Below are 13,027 nucleotides of genomic sequence, written 5' to 3'. Positions count from 1 at the left end.
CAAACCCACTGTAACAAGTACATTCTGAAATTGACTCAGGTATTCTGGGCCCACAGCCAAAGTCCATATGCGTATAGGGAAGAGCACTCAGCACTTGTTTGGGTGAGTGTATCAACAGGCAATAACTCTCTCAGCCCCTCTCTGGCATCGAGTTTACAGACTACTTAGAAGGGCAAAAGAAGCAATCTGCAGTAAACATTTAAAGGGATGCAGGAGCCCTCAATATCCAGAGGCAGCAGAGGATGACAGAAATCATGGATCTCTTCTGTGCAAGGCATGCAACACTCAGAACCACAGGATGTCAGACCTTGGGGCTCACAGGGCCTCCAGGAGACCAGAAAAATGAAGGCCACACATTTTACTAGGCTGAGAAAATCTTCACCCCACTGAGGCTCCCTTCACACTGGTCTTAAGGCTGCTGCTGTCATCTGTAAGCTTTCAGCATTAAAGCAGGACTTTTTTTTTCCTTTTAAACTGAGCTCTGCAGGGATATACTGTGCTAGCACCTCAAATTCATTAAAATTTCATTAACATCCACTTATGGAGTTGCCACTTATTTGCTGCATAGCATTTTCTGATAACACCGAAGAAAGAGATAAATGAGATTTTCTTCTTTGGGATAAGAAACAACCAAATTCCTTTCCAGGCTGGCTAGTTAACAGTTTTGTTAGGCCAGGGTATTACTCTCTAAGCATCATATGTTGTGTTTAGGGTGGGGAGGGGGGGAGGGGGAGGGGCGGGTCCACTGGGGCCAGTCCAGTGGTGAGTCAGATGAATTCTTAATGAACTGCTGCCTCTGTGATCATGTAAGGGGGCTTGACCATCCAGTACCTGTTCTTCTGTTTGCTCTCAGCTTGCAATGTGGAATACTTCCAACACATACAAAATTAGAATCTCATGTATGGCTCTACCCACTTCCCTCTTGCCTGTATTTTTTGAACCAAATGTCAGACATTGTATTATGTCACCTAGATAAATTCCAAGTGTATGTTTCTAAATGAGAAAGATTCTTCCCTCTCTTTTAGGAGCAAGGGAGGGGTATAAGTGCACTTCCATTACTGTATCTTTAAATAGTTAACAATAATTCCTTATGTTCATTGAATGCCTGTCAGTGTTCAAATTTTAAATTGTATCATAAATTTCATATTTTTCAAAAATGTTAGGGTGTGTATGAAACAATATCCAAATTTAAATTTTTATTGGAAGGGATTGGTAGGTCTTTTATGCTTGTTTGGGTTTTCTTTTTAAATAAAGTTTATTTATTTTGAGAGAGAGAGAGAGCAGGGGAGGGGCAGAGAGAGAGGGAGACAGAGGATCCAAAGTGGGCTCTGTGCTGACAGTAGAGAGCCCAATGGGGAGCTCGAACTCATGAACTATGATATCATGACCTGAGCCAAAGTGGGACACTTAACTGACTGAGCCACCCATCATCTCGAATGCTTATTGGTTTTTGACTATAATAAACACAATACCATTTAAATTATGAAAACTAAAATGCGGATGTATGGGGAATAATTTTGTGTAATAGCTTTATAGTCTTCAAACAGAATGAATGAATGATATTTTGTTATATTTGCTTCAGATGGGATGTCTTTTAAGTCTTATTTTCTGCAGATTTTTCCCCTCTCTCCCAATTTATATGTTGATAAAGCTGGGCCGTCTGGTCTGTAGAGTTTTCTAGTATGGATTTTGTTGGCTCCATGGTGTAATTTCACGTCCCTCTCCTCTGCATTTCCTATAAGTTGGTAGTTATATCTAGAGGATTGATCTGATTTAGGTTCAATTATTTTTAAGGGTTGGGTTGGCTAGGCTACTCCATAAGTAGTAATATATAAGAGGCACATAAGGTCTAATGGTGTGTGTGTGTGTGTGCATGTGTGTGTGTGCATGTGTGTGTGTGTGTGTGTGTGTGTGTGTGTGTGAGAGAGAGAGAGAGAGAGAGAGAGAGAGAGAGAGAGAGAGAGATTGGCAACCACAAAACAGATGAGCATTGCCTCCACCCTTTAATTCATTAAGGTTGCAAAATGGTGACTGCTTCATCCTATGGTTGCTCTTTAAGAGAAACTTCTCTGCATCTAATCTTTCATTACCAGGCCCAGCATGTGGTTTTCACAGTCACATATCAACATAATCCCTTTCTCATACCCATCTCAACAGACTGAACTCAGGAAGAAAAGAAAAGCAGAAAGATTTTTTTTTTCTTTTTCCTTTCTCCAGCTTGTGTTGTGATGATGTATATTTGACATTCAAAAGTGATAAAAAGTGTCACTATATTGCACACCTAGAACTAAGGTAACACTTGTATGTTAACTATACCAGAATTTTAAAATAAATAAATACAAACAAAAGTTATAAAGATGGCTGGGAAACTTCTCACACTCGTTTTGATTTGCCTTTTCCTGATTCCTAATGAGAGTGTTGTTTTCATGTGTCTACTGGCCAGGTAACAACTTTAACTGGCTTCTGACTTTCTGTCATTAAAGACCCAGGTGCTGGATACAGCATGCGCAAAGGAAGGAGGCACCAGGGCTGTGGTCAGTGCATGTAGCTGTGGCTCATCCTACCCTCTGTGGAGCCTGTGTGAGCACCAGGCAGTGACAGGTGTCTCATATGAACAGACAGTTGGTCAGGCAACAAGACAAGGAAAAATGCTGGACTAGAGGGGACAAGGTGGTGAGTAGTCTCTACATCTGCAGAGGATGAGGTCTAAGCATCCAAGCAGCTCTGTCCTGCTTGAAGATTTAGACCTGAGGAAGTCTGCATGGGTGTGTACTAAGTTGGGTTGAGTAAAGAATTAAAGAGAACCAGAGGTTAAGAAGAGGCAAGCATGTGGCTGGAATAATAAAGGTAAGCACAGTCCAGAGATACCCAGTGACTGGGCCCTCACATGCCAATAAGAATTAAGCAAACAATAAAAAATGGAAGCAATGGGCCAAATATACTACAAATAGGAAGCCATGGGAATTGCTGCCACGTGGAGATGTCCCATCCCATCTCTTGACTAGTGTAAACCAGGCCCCGTTTTGATTTTATATAGAATCTCTTGAATTTTAAAAGCAACTTAAAAAAAAGTTTATTTACTTATTTTGAAAGAGACAAAGAGAGCGGGAGGGACAGAGAGAGGGAGGGAGAGAGAATCCCAAGCAGGCTCTGCACTGTCAGCACAGAGCCCAGTGTGGGGCTTGAACTCATTAACCGTGAGATGATCACCAGAGCAGAAACCAAGAGTCAGACATTTAACTGACTGAACCACCCAGGCACCCCCTAAAGGCAACTAAGAAACAAAAAACTTTGTGTCAGCCAAGCAATATATCTAAATCCAGATTTGGCTCTCTTGTGCTTGATTCCAGGTTGCTATCATCGCATCAGAGGTTTTGACTCTTTCCCTGGGGTCAACAAAATGTCCTTTAGCCAGGGACCTGGCTGTCTGTTCCCTGTTTCCCTGTCCCCACCGTAGACATGATCATAGTCATTGATTAGGAAGGAATTATTTCCATTTTGTGCGCCCTCAGACACAATAATAAAGATATTTTTCAACCTTGGGCATGACCAAGCAAGCTTCAACCTCTTATTTTTGTCTGTTTAATTATTTTTGATTTAGGATTTTTCCACACTTAGTGAAGGTGTCATATCTATGGGTTGGAACACAAGGTCCCTATAGTATTAGAAGACATAGAAATACTTTGTCTTCAAACAATAAGCACATGAAAGGCAAAATGTTACAAAACTTAATTCATTCTAAGTATTGCAGTGCAGTATAATGCCATACTAATTACAGATCTTTGGATAAAAGTGTACCTCTAAACCACCTAACGCATTACATATGAGGCATGAATAAAGGCTGGGGATATGCATGTTACCCGTTTTCAATTAATCTGAAGGGCTGCCATGTGACAGACAGTATCAATTTATTCTAATGTAACCTTTAAAGGTAGAATTTTGTCAAGAGTAGCTGAGAAAGTGAGCGGGACTTAGTTTAAGCACAAGGAAGACTCTCACAGTGGTACTTCTGGACAATAGGAATGCTCCGCTTCAGGAGGTACATTCAGGAGAGGTCTATAATAACACGGGAGAAGGGAATGGTGGCATGTGAGACTTCACCACATTAGATAATACGTAAGTTCCCTTCCAACTCTAACATTAATGTGTCTATGACATTGAAATCTATATATAAAGGGGAAAATTTTTCCCACTAAAATTATAAAGTTGAATCAAAGCATTAAATCAAGGAAAAAAATAACAAAACAATGCAATCTGATATAATGCATACATAAAAATATTAACACCTATTTTTTAGTTATTTATATAATAATATCTTCATAATAATGATATATTTTATAACTGTAACTAAATATAGAGCTAAGGGCACTGGAGGTAAGTGAATTGCCTAATGTCATAAAGCCATTAGTATTTTCATCAGGGATTAGAAGGCACATTAATCCTCTGGGGATTATGTACCTTTGATTTTGTATTTGAATTGCCACATACTCCAAATGATGAGTATAAAAGGTTGACTTTGTTTATTCACCAAAACACATTGCAAAACACATTGCAAAAGCTAATATTGGGTGAATGATAAAGCAAAGGAGATAAGTGGAACAAATATTTATTAAATATCCTCTCCACACTGGGTCATACATGGGACCTTTGCATGTGCTATCTCATTTTATTTTCATAATAACTACATGAGGTGGGTATTAATGTTATCCCCATTTGACAGACTAGAGGAGATAATTAGCTTGCATAATGCTACACAATTTGAGAAGATCAGAGTTGGAATTTGTCATCCGAATTGTAAAACTAGCCCAGATTCTTTAAATTAAAATATGCAGAAAAGTGAAGAGAAAAGCTGTTTAGACTGAAGAGACCTGGTTCTTTATCCAGTGATAACAGGAAGGGGTTTTTTTTTTGTTTTTTGTTTGTTTGTTTGTTTGTTTGTTTGTTTTTATCTTCTTGCAATTCCCTTCACCTATTTATACCATAATATTTGAATCATAGTGGATTAGTTATTATTGCTAGTAATATGACTGACAGTGTCTAATTCATAGATATTCCCCTCTGCTATTATATTTGGAAATAAAAGTGACCTATATGTTATGAGCACATGAGATTAGAAATTAATTTTGATGGGGGAACCAAGGTGGCTCAGTTAGTTAAGCGTCTGACGTCACCTCAGGTCATGATCCCGCAGTCGTGGGTTTGAGGCCCACGTTGGGCTCTGTGCTGACAACTCAGAATCTGGATCCTGCTTCAGATTCCGTATTTCCCTTTCTCTCTGCCCTTCCCCCACTCATTATCTGTCTCTTTCTCAAAAATGAATAAATGTTACAAAAAATATTTAGGGGCGCCTGGGTGGCTCAGTCAGTTAAGCGTCCGACTTCAGCTCAGGTCACGATCTCGCGGTTGGTGAGTTTGAGCCCCGCGTCAGGCTCTGTCTGGGCTGATGGCTCAGAGCCTGGAGCCTGCTTCCCATTCTGTGTCTCCCTCTCTCTCTGCCCCTCCCCCGTTCATGCTCTTCTCTCTCTGTCTCAAAAATAAATAAACGTTAAAAAAATTTTTTTTTAAATATTTAAAAAATTAATTAATTTTGATGTATACCAGGTGTGCTGCACCCTCCACAAAGTTTTCCCTTTTTTGGTCATGAAACTATCATGATTGCCTTTAGACTAATGACAATACTTCATCTCCTGTGCACCTGCAAAAGAGAGTCTGACAAATTTTTTTAAATAAATTTTAATTTCTTTTTAATTTGTTTAAATGGATCTATACTATTCACTTCTTATAGGCTCAGGGCAAAACTGATGTAGGAATGGAAGAGAATACAGTTATTTTGAAAGAATTGGGGATGCCCTTAAAAATTCTTCTTGGATAATTTCATGGGGCACCTGGGTGGCTCCGTTGGTTAAGAGTCCGATCCTTGGTTTCTGCTCAGGTCAGGGTCTCACAGTTTGTGAGTTCAAGCCCTGCATCGGGCTCTGTGCTGACAGTGTGGAGCCTGCTTGGGATTCTCTTTCTCCCTCTCCTTCTGCCTTCTGCCCCTCTCCCGCTCACTCTGTCTCTAACTCAAAAATAAACTTAAAAAAATTAAAAAAAAATTCTTCTTGGACAATTTCAAATATTGTGCCAAGCTAGTGTTCTGTCAATGGATAATATCAGCTGTTTATTGTGGACCTACTGTGTGCCAGATGTTGTGCTAAATGATTTCAGGCCTATGACGAATAATACCTTTACCACTCATGGGACAACAGCAAAGGTCAGTCAGCCCGTATTCTGTTATGCAGTCACTGGAACTTCTCAACTTTTCTTTGTTTTTCATCTGTCAAGTCTGGTTTAGATGAGTTTCTCACACTGACACTTTATGGAGCAACTAAACATTTAGCTTAATTTGTCTTTAAATCAGAAATCCTGGAGATGGAAGTGAAAAGGCTAGCTGATGGAATTTGCCAACATTAGTGATTCCCAGGGAGCTGAATTCACAACTTAATTTGCAACACAACACTCACTTATTAATTTGGCTGCCTGGAATGTCCTCTATTTTTCTCTATTCAGCAATTGCCTCTTCATTCTACTGTCCTGTCTTCCCAGCAGCAACCAAAACACTCTGCATTTAGCCTATCATTTCACGTTTTCATTTTACTGCAAATATATTTTATGTATCTGTCTCTCCAATTACACTCTGCAGGGATAGCATATTATTTTCTTTAGCATTTACCCCAGCATCTAAGAATTGAAGTGAATAAGTGGATGAATGGCTGGCTGGGTGGGTGAGTATATTGCAGTATGATTTCAGAGTCTCCAACCTACTCACATCATAGCCCCTTCCTTTACACAATGAGGCTGGAAAAAGTTAAATGTGACAACTGAACAGATGAGACCTGGATTTGTAATGCTGGCTTGTATCTTGCTAGTACTTTCTCCAATAAATGAACCTGTTGCGATTTCACGGCTTTGTGCAGTCCTTAACAGCCTTCCAATACCTTTGTTTTAATGGCTCAAAGGAAGTTGTTACAATGTTTGCAATGAATGCAAATCATGGATCCATAATCCTGAATGTCTCATAAAGAACCTCACTAAATAGTTATTGTACCTATACAATAGTGTCTCTTATGAAAGCCCAATGAATCAGCTTTAAACAAAACCATTCTCCCCCAAATCCGCAATGTGCAATTTTATGAGAAACTCAACTGGCTTTTACCTCCTTTCCCCCAGCTCCAACACCCTGCATAATGAAAGAAAAACCAGGAGATAGAAAATAAAGCTTGAAAAGGCTGACATTCCAAGGTAAATAATGCTTATTTCACTAGACAGTCAAGACTTCTGATTTAATTCATTCTGTCCAATGGGTACATCTTGGGAGGAGAAAATTACAGCCTCATGGAATCTAAAGCAATCACAGAGATCATTTGAAAATGTTACGTTAAACAATAACATCTTGCCTTCATTTTATATTTTAAAGTTTACAAAACCCATTCATATTTGTATTATTTCCACTCATCCTCCTAATAGCCCTGTGATGCTGGGTTCTTATTATTGTCACATTCCAGCTGAGTGAACAGATTTGGACAATACCTGGCTCAGCAATGTTACCACCCTCCTCCCAAGAGCTTGGGCTGGAAACCGACAATCTTGTCTTTTCCGTCTTGAAGCTATTTGACATCAAATCAGTTATTCTTTGCTTAAATTACTTTCCTATTTGTCTCCTTTTTTCTAACTCCATTACCATTGCCTTATACTTTGTCTCACACAATATCTAGTACATTGCAGACATTCAATGAATATCTGTTGAGGGAGGGAAGAAATCAGTGAATGAATGAGTGAGTGAATGAATGAATGAGTGAATCCTCTGAGGCTGGGAAGTCACAATAGCCTCTTAATAGCTATCTTGCCTCTTGTTTCAAAAGCTTTCAAATAATCCTCCACGTGCCCACAACAATGATCTTTTTAGTGTACACACTTGATTTATACTATTCCTCTGATTAATAATCCCCATCTGACAGAAAGAAAAAATAATAAAGCCTCATTTGATCAACTTAAGGACTTTCCAAGATCTGCCTCTGATTACCTGTTCAGCTCCATTGCCTGCTATTTCCCTTGGTCTTTGTGATTGCTCCCTACTGAGGTGGGAACAAGTTCTTCCTTTGTGTGTGCCATGTTCTCATCCCTCCATCTATGCTATTTTCATTGAGTAGAAGTCAAGCACAAAGCACAGCTTTAAGTTCTTTCCTGAAGTCTTCCCTGATCCTAACAAGGAAACCTGGAAGATCCTTCCCTTGGGAGATCACTGACTTTCAATTCATGATATTTTGCATTGCACATATTTTTTTTTCACATGATTATTCCTAGAAGCCAAGTCCTCTTTTTTTTTTTTTAAACCTTTCATCATTACCACCATAGTCCCTGATACAGCAAAAAGGTGGGGCTAATTTTTAAAAGTTAGTTGGAAAAGAATGAATGAATGTGTAAGGTCAAGTGCTATATCTATAACTTGACTACTTAACATCTCTTTATTCAGGCAACTACTATTCCTTCATTTAATATTCATTATCTTTAGACAATGTGATTCAGCATTGGTCCTGGAAGAGTCAGGTGCAGACTGAGCCCTGGCCAGTCAAAGCAGAATGTTCTCTATTCCTAACTTCAGGGATTCATTCTAAGATGCACTGCTGGCCTGAGCAGGACCAATCAGTCATCACTTGGACTTTAGTCAAAAGTATCAGAAATAGTTTCTGTCTTCTTCCAGGATCTCCAGCTCTTAAGATCTAAGAGTCTAAAGCTGCCATTGTTCCCACCATGTGGAGAGAGCTTGCCTGAAAATTAAGCCAGCACTGAGAAAAGCAAAGCTAAGACATAGAGAGACTGATACACATGGCCCTGTTGGGACAATGTGTTCTTGCCAGAAGTCTTTAAGATTCCAATTACATGAGCCAACATAGTCCCTTTTTCTTTTCTTAAAAAACTTTGGTTTGGATTTCATTCACTTACAACAGAAAAAATTTTTTTTGATTAAGGCAGTATTCAAGATAAAAAAAAATTATAAGCAAAAGAGAAAATCAAACCAGGGCACCCAATTCTATAAAAAAGTGTCTTTTTTACCCCCAAACCACTGTCTCTATATTTGTAACAGTAAGTTGGGATGAAAATATTTACAACACAGAGTGCTCATGATTTTTCATTTCCCTGAAATGAAATCTTGAATGATCTTGTTGAACATTTCAGAGTTCAAAGAAATACAGAGAAAAGAACAGTAGTTTAAAATGGAAAATGTTAATAGCTCCTTAATTATAAAAGCACTATTGCATATTTTATAACAAAGCACATTTAATAAGACAAAATTAATAGGAGTATGCAATTGTTCAAAACTTAGCCAAGAACAAGGGACTTTTTAGCTGTGGCAAGAGAGACTGAGCGAGGATAGGAAAGAAAAACTATGAGCCCCTTCTATTCTCTAGGGTGACTTCCCATCTCAGGTTTCTACTTCTACTGCAGACTTCACTGTCTATCACTAGTGGAGAGTGAATGGGAATTTATGTCCATCATAAAATGCTGTCCAATAGGTAGTTTTATAAGATTTATATACATACATTAAGTCACTCTGTCCTTTGCCATGTACCTCCAATAAACCTTGTGGTTCTCCCTCATCATTTCATGCCAAATGAAAAGTGGTAATATTACCAGATTTGCAGTTAATTATCATGAAATATGACTCCTAATGATTTAACATCTTTGTTAAGAAGCCATGGTAACATGGAGCACAATGCTGGAAAACATCATTACAGCTATCATTTATCCATGACATTTACATTTTGTTCACAGTCAAAAAAAAAAATAGTTAATTGACAAAGCACAACCATACAATATTTATTGAGAAAATAGCTTGCTCTCTTGCTGCCAGTTAGTTTAGCTTATTAAAGTTTTATTTATAGGATCCTACTTTTCTTATCCTTTTTAATGACCTTGAAAGTGAGTTACATGTCCTTCCCTTTAAATTGAATTTATGGCAAAATAATCCTCCCTTGACAAAGGAGCTCTAAATTGATAAAAGAGAGTTGTTTCATATTCTGTTTCCCTGATGAGTCTCCATGTTCTATGAGAATCTCATAGAACTATTACAAATCGTGACTAAGGAAATGACATATAACTTCTTTTTTTCCTCAAGAGAAAATGCTTTGGGGGAGGGCTCACTGCAATTCTCTCTTCTCTAATGTATACTTCCAAGCCATATTCACCCCCCGCCAAAGTATTTCTAGATTCTAGAATTCTATTTTTTCAAAAAAAGCTTAATATCAGCACGAGCTTCTGAAGAATACCACAGATTCATGGGGCCATCAGGGTCCACACCTAAGAAATTTCTACTCAGTTGTCTGTCTACTTAGTTTGGCCTACTCAGTATGATGAGTTTTGCCTACATGGCTAGAATGGAATGTGCTATTTCCTAAATGGCAGCCTTACTTCATCCTCATATGTAAAATAGCACTCTCTTCTCTCTTCAGCCTACTCAGCCTATTTATATCCTCATAGTCTTCATCTCCAGCTACTGTATAAAACATATCCTATTATTATTCCTTTGTTTATTTTCTGCACCCCTGCCAACCCCCAATAAAACTGTAAGTTCCCTGAGGACAGACTCTTTGTCTAGCACTTAAGAGCCTAGCACATAATCAGTACTCAATGAATATTGGCAGAATTCAAATATAATTTAATAAACTTGGAGAATCACATTAGATTCCAAGTACTTCTTTATTCAAAAAGCACGGTTCGGGGGTCAAACCATATTTACCAAGTAATTTCAAAGTAATTTCACTGTATACCCAAGTATCTGGAAGTACATTAAAAGAGGTCCAACTTTTAACTCACTATTTTTTTTTTTAATTAAGTTTCTTTTCCCTTTTCAACCCACAGCCCTCATGTGCTCTCTTCTCAAGAACCTTTGGAAAATTTCTCCCTTTCCTCAACTTTGATGAAACCCTTGCCTGCATGCATTTCTCCACCCCCTTCTCCCTCAGCATTTAAAAATGCAGTTAAATTTAACCTTTTTTCCAAGCAAAAAAGACTCCTTCCTCTTTGTGCAGGTGAAATAGGTAGAGATGGGCAGTAATTGGGCTAGAGATTACAGGCAAGTTCAGGAAAGAAGATGTTATGAAAACTTTATAATTAAACATTTAGAATTATCACAAATACGTAAATAAGTGTCCCTCAAACAGAAACTTACACCTTAAATCTCTTTAAAAATAGTCAAAGACAGCTAACTATCATAGAAGGAAAACTTTATCTTTCTAAACAGAATATATTGACAAATTCAAAGCATCATAATGGATGACCAGTAATTCAGTGATACCACCCTTCAGTTTATTTGATATAGATAGGATGTTTAGTTCTTTGGCTAAATAACTAAAAAACCATTATAGATTCCAGCTGGTGATGTGTTAATGAGGTGAGATGTACACCTTCCAACGAATTCTACAGAAATGTCATCGGTGTGTTTAAAATCCATAATTAATATCAAAACTGGTCAGCAAAGTTCACCACTGAGGCTGAAATCATAGAATTGAGGCATAATTTTCTAAAAGCTAAACACACTGCTCTCCTACAAACATACAGTGAGCACGTGTTAAAGGTTTACTTAATTCATTAATGAGGGAAACAACTTAGTGGTAAAGCTGGTTCAAAAAGAATTGAGAGACTGAGTATCCATTGGCACCAAAACAACTGTGAAAAAAACAACTGCTATAGTTACAAAACTACCTATTGCTCTAACAATTAAACACTAACCTTTCAGATTATTTTTTCTACCAGATAAATTTCACTTACATTTCTATATGACAAGAATCATTTGTATCACTCTCAATTTTCTCCAAGCTAGTATTTACTTTATAAAGATGTAAAATATCTAAAACAAAATAAAACAAACAAACAAAACAGTAAAGTACACACCCATAGAGAATTAAAGTATTCTTGGGTGGGTCTGTTATGTAATACCACAATATGACATTGAGAGAACATAAAGTCCTTCTTTTAGAGATTTACAAATTTAAGATAAATTTTTCTTAATGTTAGTCATAAAAATAAAAGAAAGGGACTAAACCTTCTGATTAGATAAATACTCTACCAGCCACACATACATAGGAAAATCTATACCATTAGCAAATCATTCTTAAAATATGGAAAATCACATGGTATTATTAATTATCAAAATCAATCACAATTTTATTTTATTTTTTATTTTTTATTTTGAGAGACAGAAAGGCAGAGAAAGACAAGAAAGATGAGTGTCATCATAAAATGATCAGAAGGCTGAATGAAAATTAAGAAGTAACTGAACACTAAATTACTGAGCTCTAGGGCGCCTGGGTGGCTCAGTCGGTTGAGCATCCGACTTCGGCTCAGGTCATGATCTCACAGCTCATGGGTTCGGGGCCCGTGTCAGGCTCTGTGCTGACAGCTCAGAGCCTGGAGCCTGCTTCGAATTCTGTGGCTTCCTCTCTCTCTGCCCCAACCCACTCGCATTGTGTCTCTGTCTCTCTCAAAAATAAATAAACATTAAAAAAATTACTGAGTTCTTTGTACTTTCCACTCCAGAATTATTTTCTGAATTTTACTCTCCTTGTTTTCTCATCTACTCTCTATAGTAGATTTTCAGTAGAAATCAAAGATAAATCTCTAAAAAACTTGAAGCATATTCATATTTCAAGATACTACATAAAAGAAAAGATAGCAGATGAGAATAGGGGCAGAAAAGCATGCAAGAGAAGAGGTAAGGGAAGATAAAAATTTTCCTGAAGAGACAAAGGAACCTTATATTTATAAATTTCTTATCTGATCAAACTAATTGTCCTTTGGTAAACTAAGTAATTGGTATAATTGATCTTGCCTTTAACATGCATGCTGATGCTGTTTCTGGCAATACATTTATTACCAAGAAGAACATAATTGGTATCAGTGGGGATGCTGTTGGCTTCAAGTAACATCCTAAATCAGCTAACTTAACCATTTAGCAAGCAAGCAAATAAACAAACTCAAAAAGAAGGAA

The 13,027-nt window shown here is 37.7% G+C and overlaps 1 protein-coding gene across 1 annotated transcript in view; it reads right to left on the bottom strand.

The window, feature by feature from the left end:
- Positions 1-13,027, bottom strand: part of MACROD2 (mono-ADP ribosylhydrolase 2) — a 2,023,701-nt gene that overhangs the window by 704,281 nt on the left and 1,306,393 nt on the right. The window lies entirely within an intron of this gene.

Source organism: Panthera leo, chromosome A3 (assembly GCF_018350215.1).
Source record: "Panthera leo isolate Ple1 chromosome A3, P.leo_Ple1_pat1.1, whole genome shotgun sequence".
Classification (NCBI taxonomy): domain Eukaryota; kingdom Metazoa; phylum Chordata; class Mammalia; order Carnivora; family Felidae; genus Panthera; species Panthera leo.
Note: the sequence above shows the minus strand (reverse complement) of the source record. Positions and strands in the feature narration are given on the sequence as shown.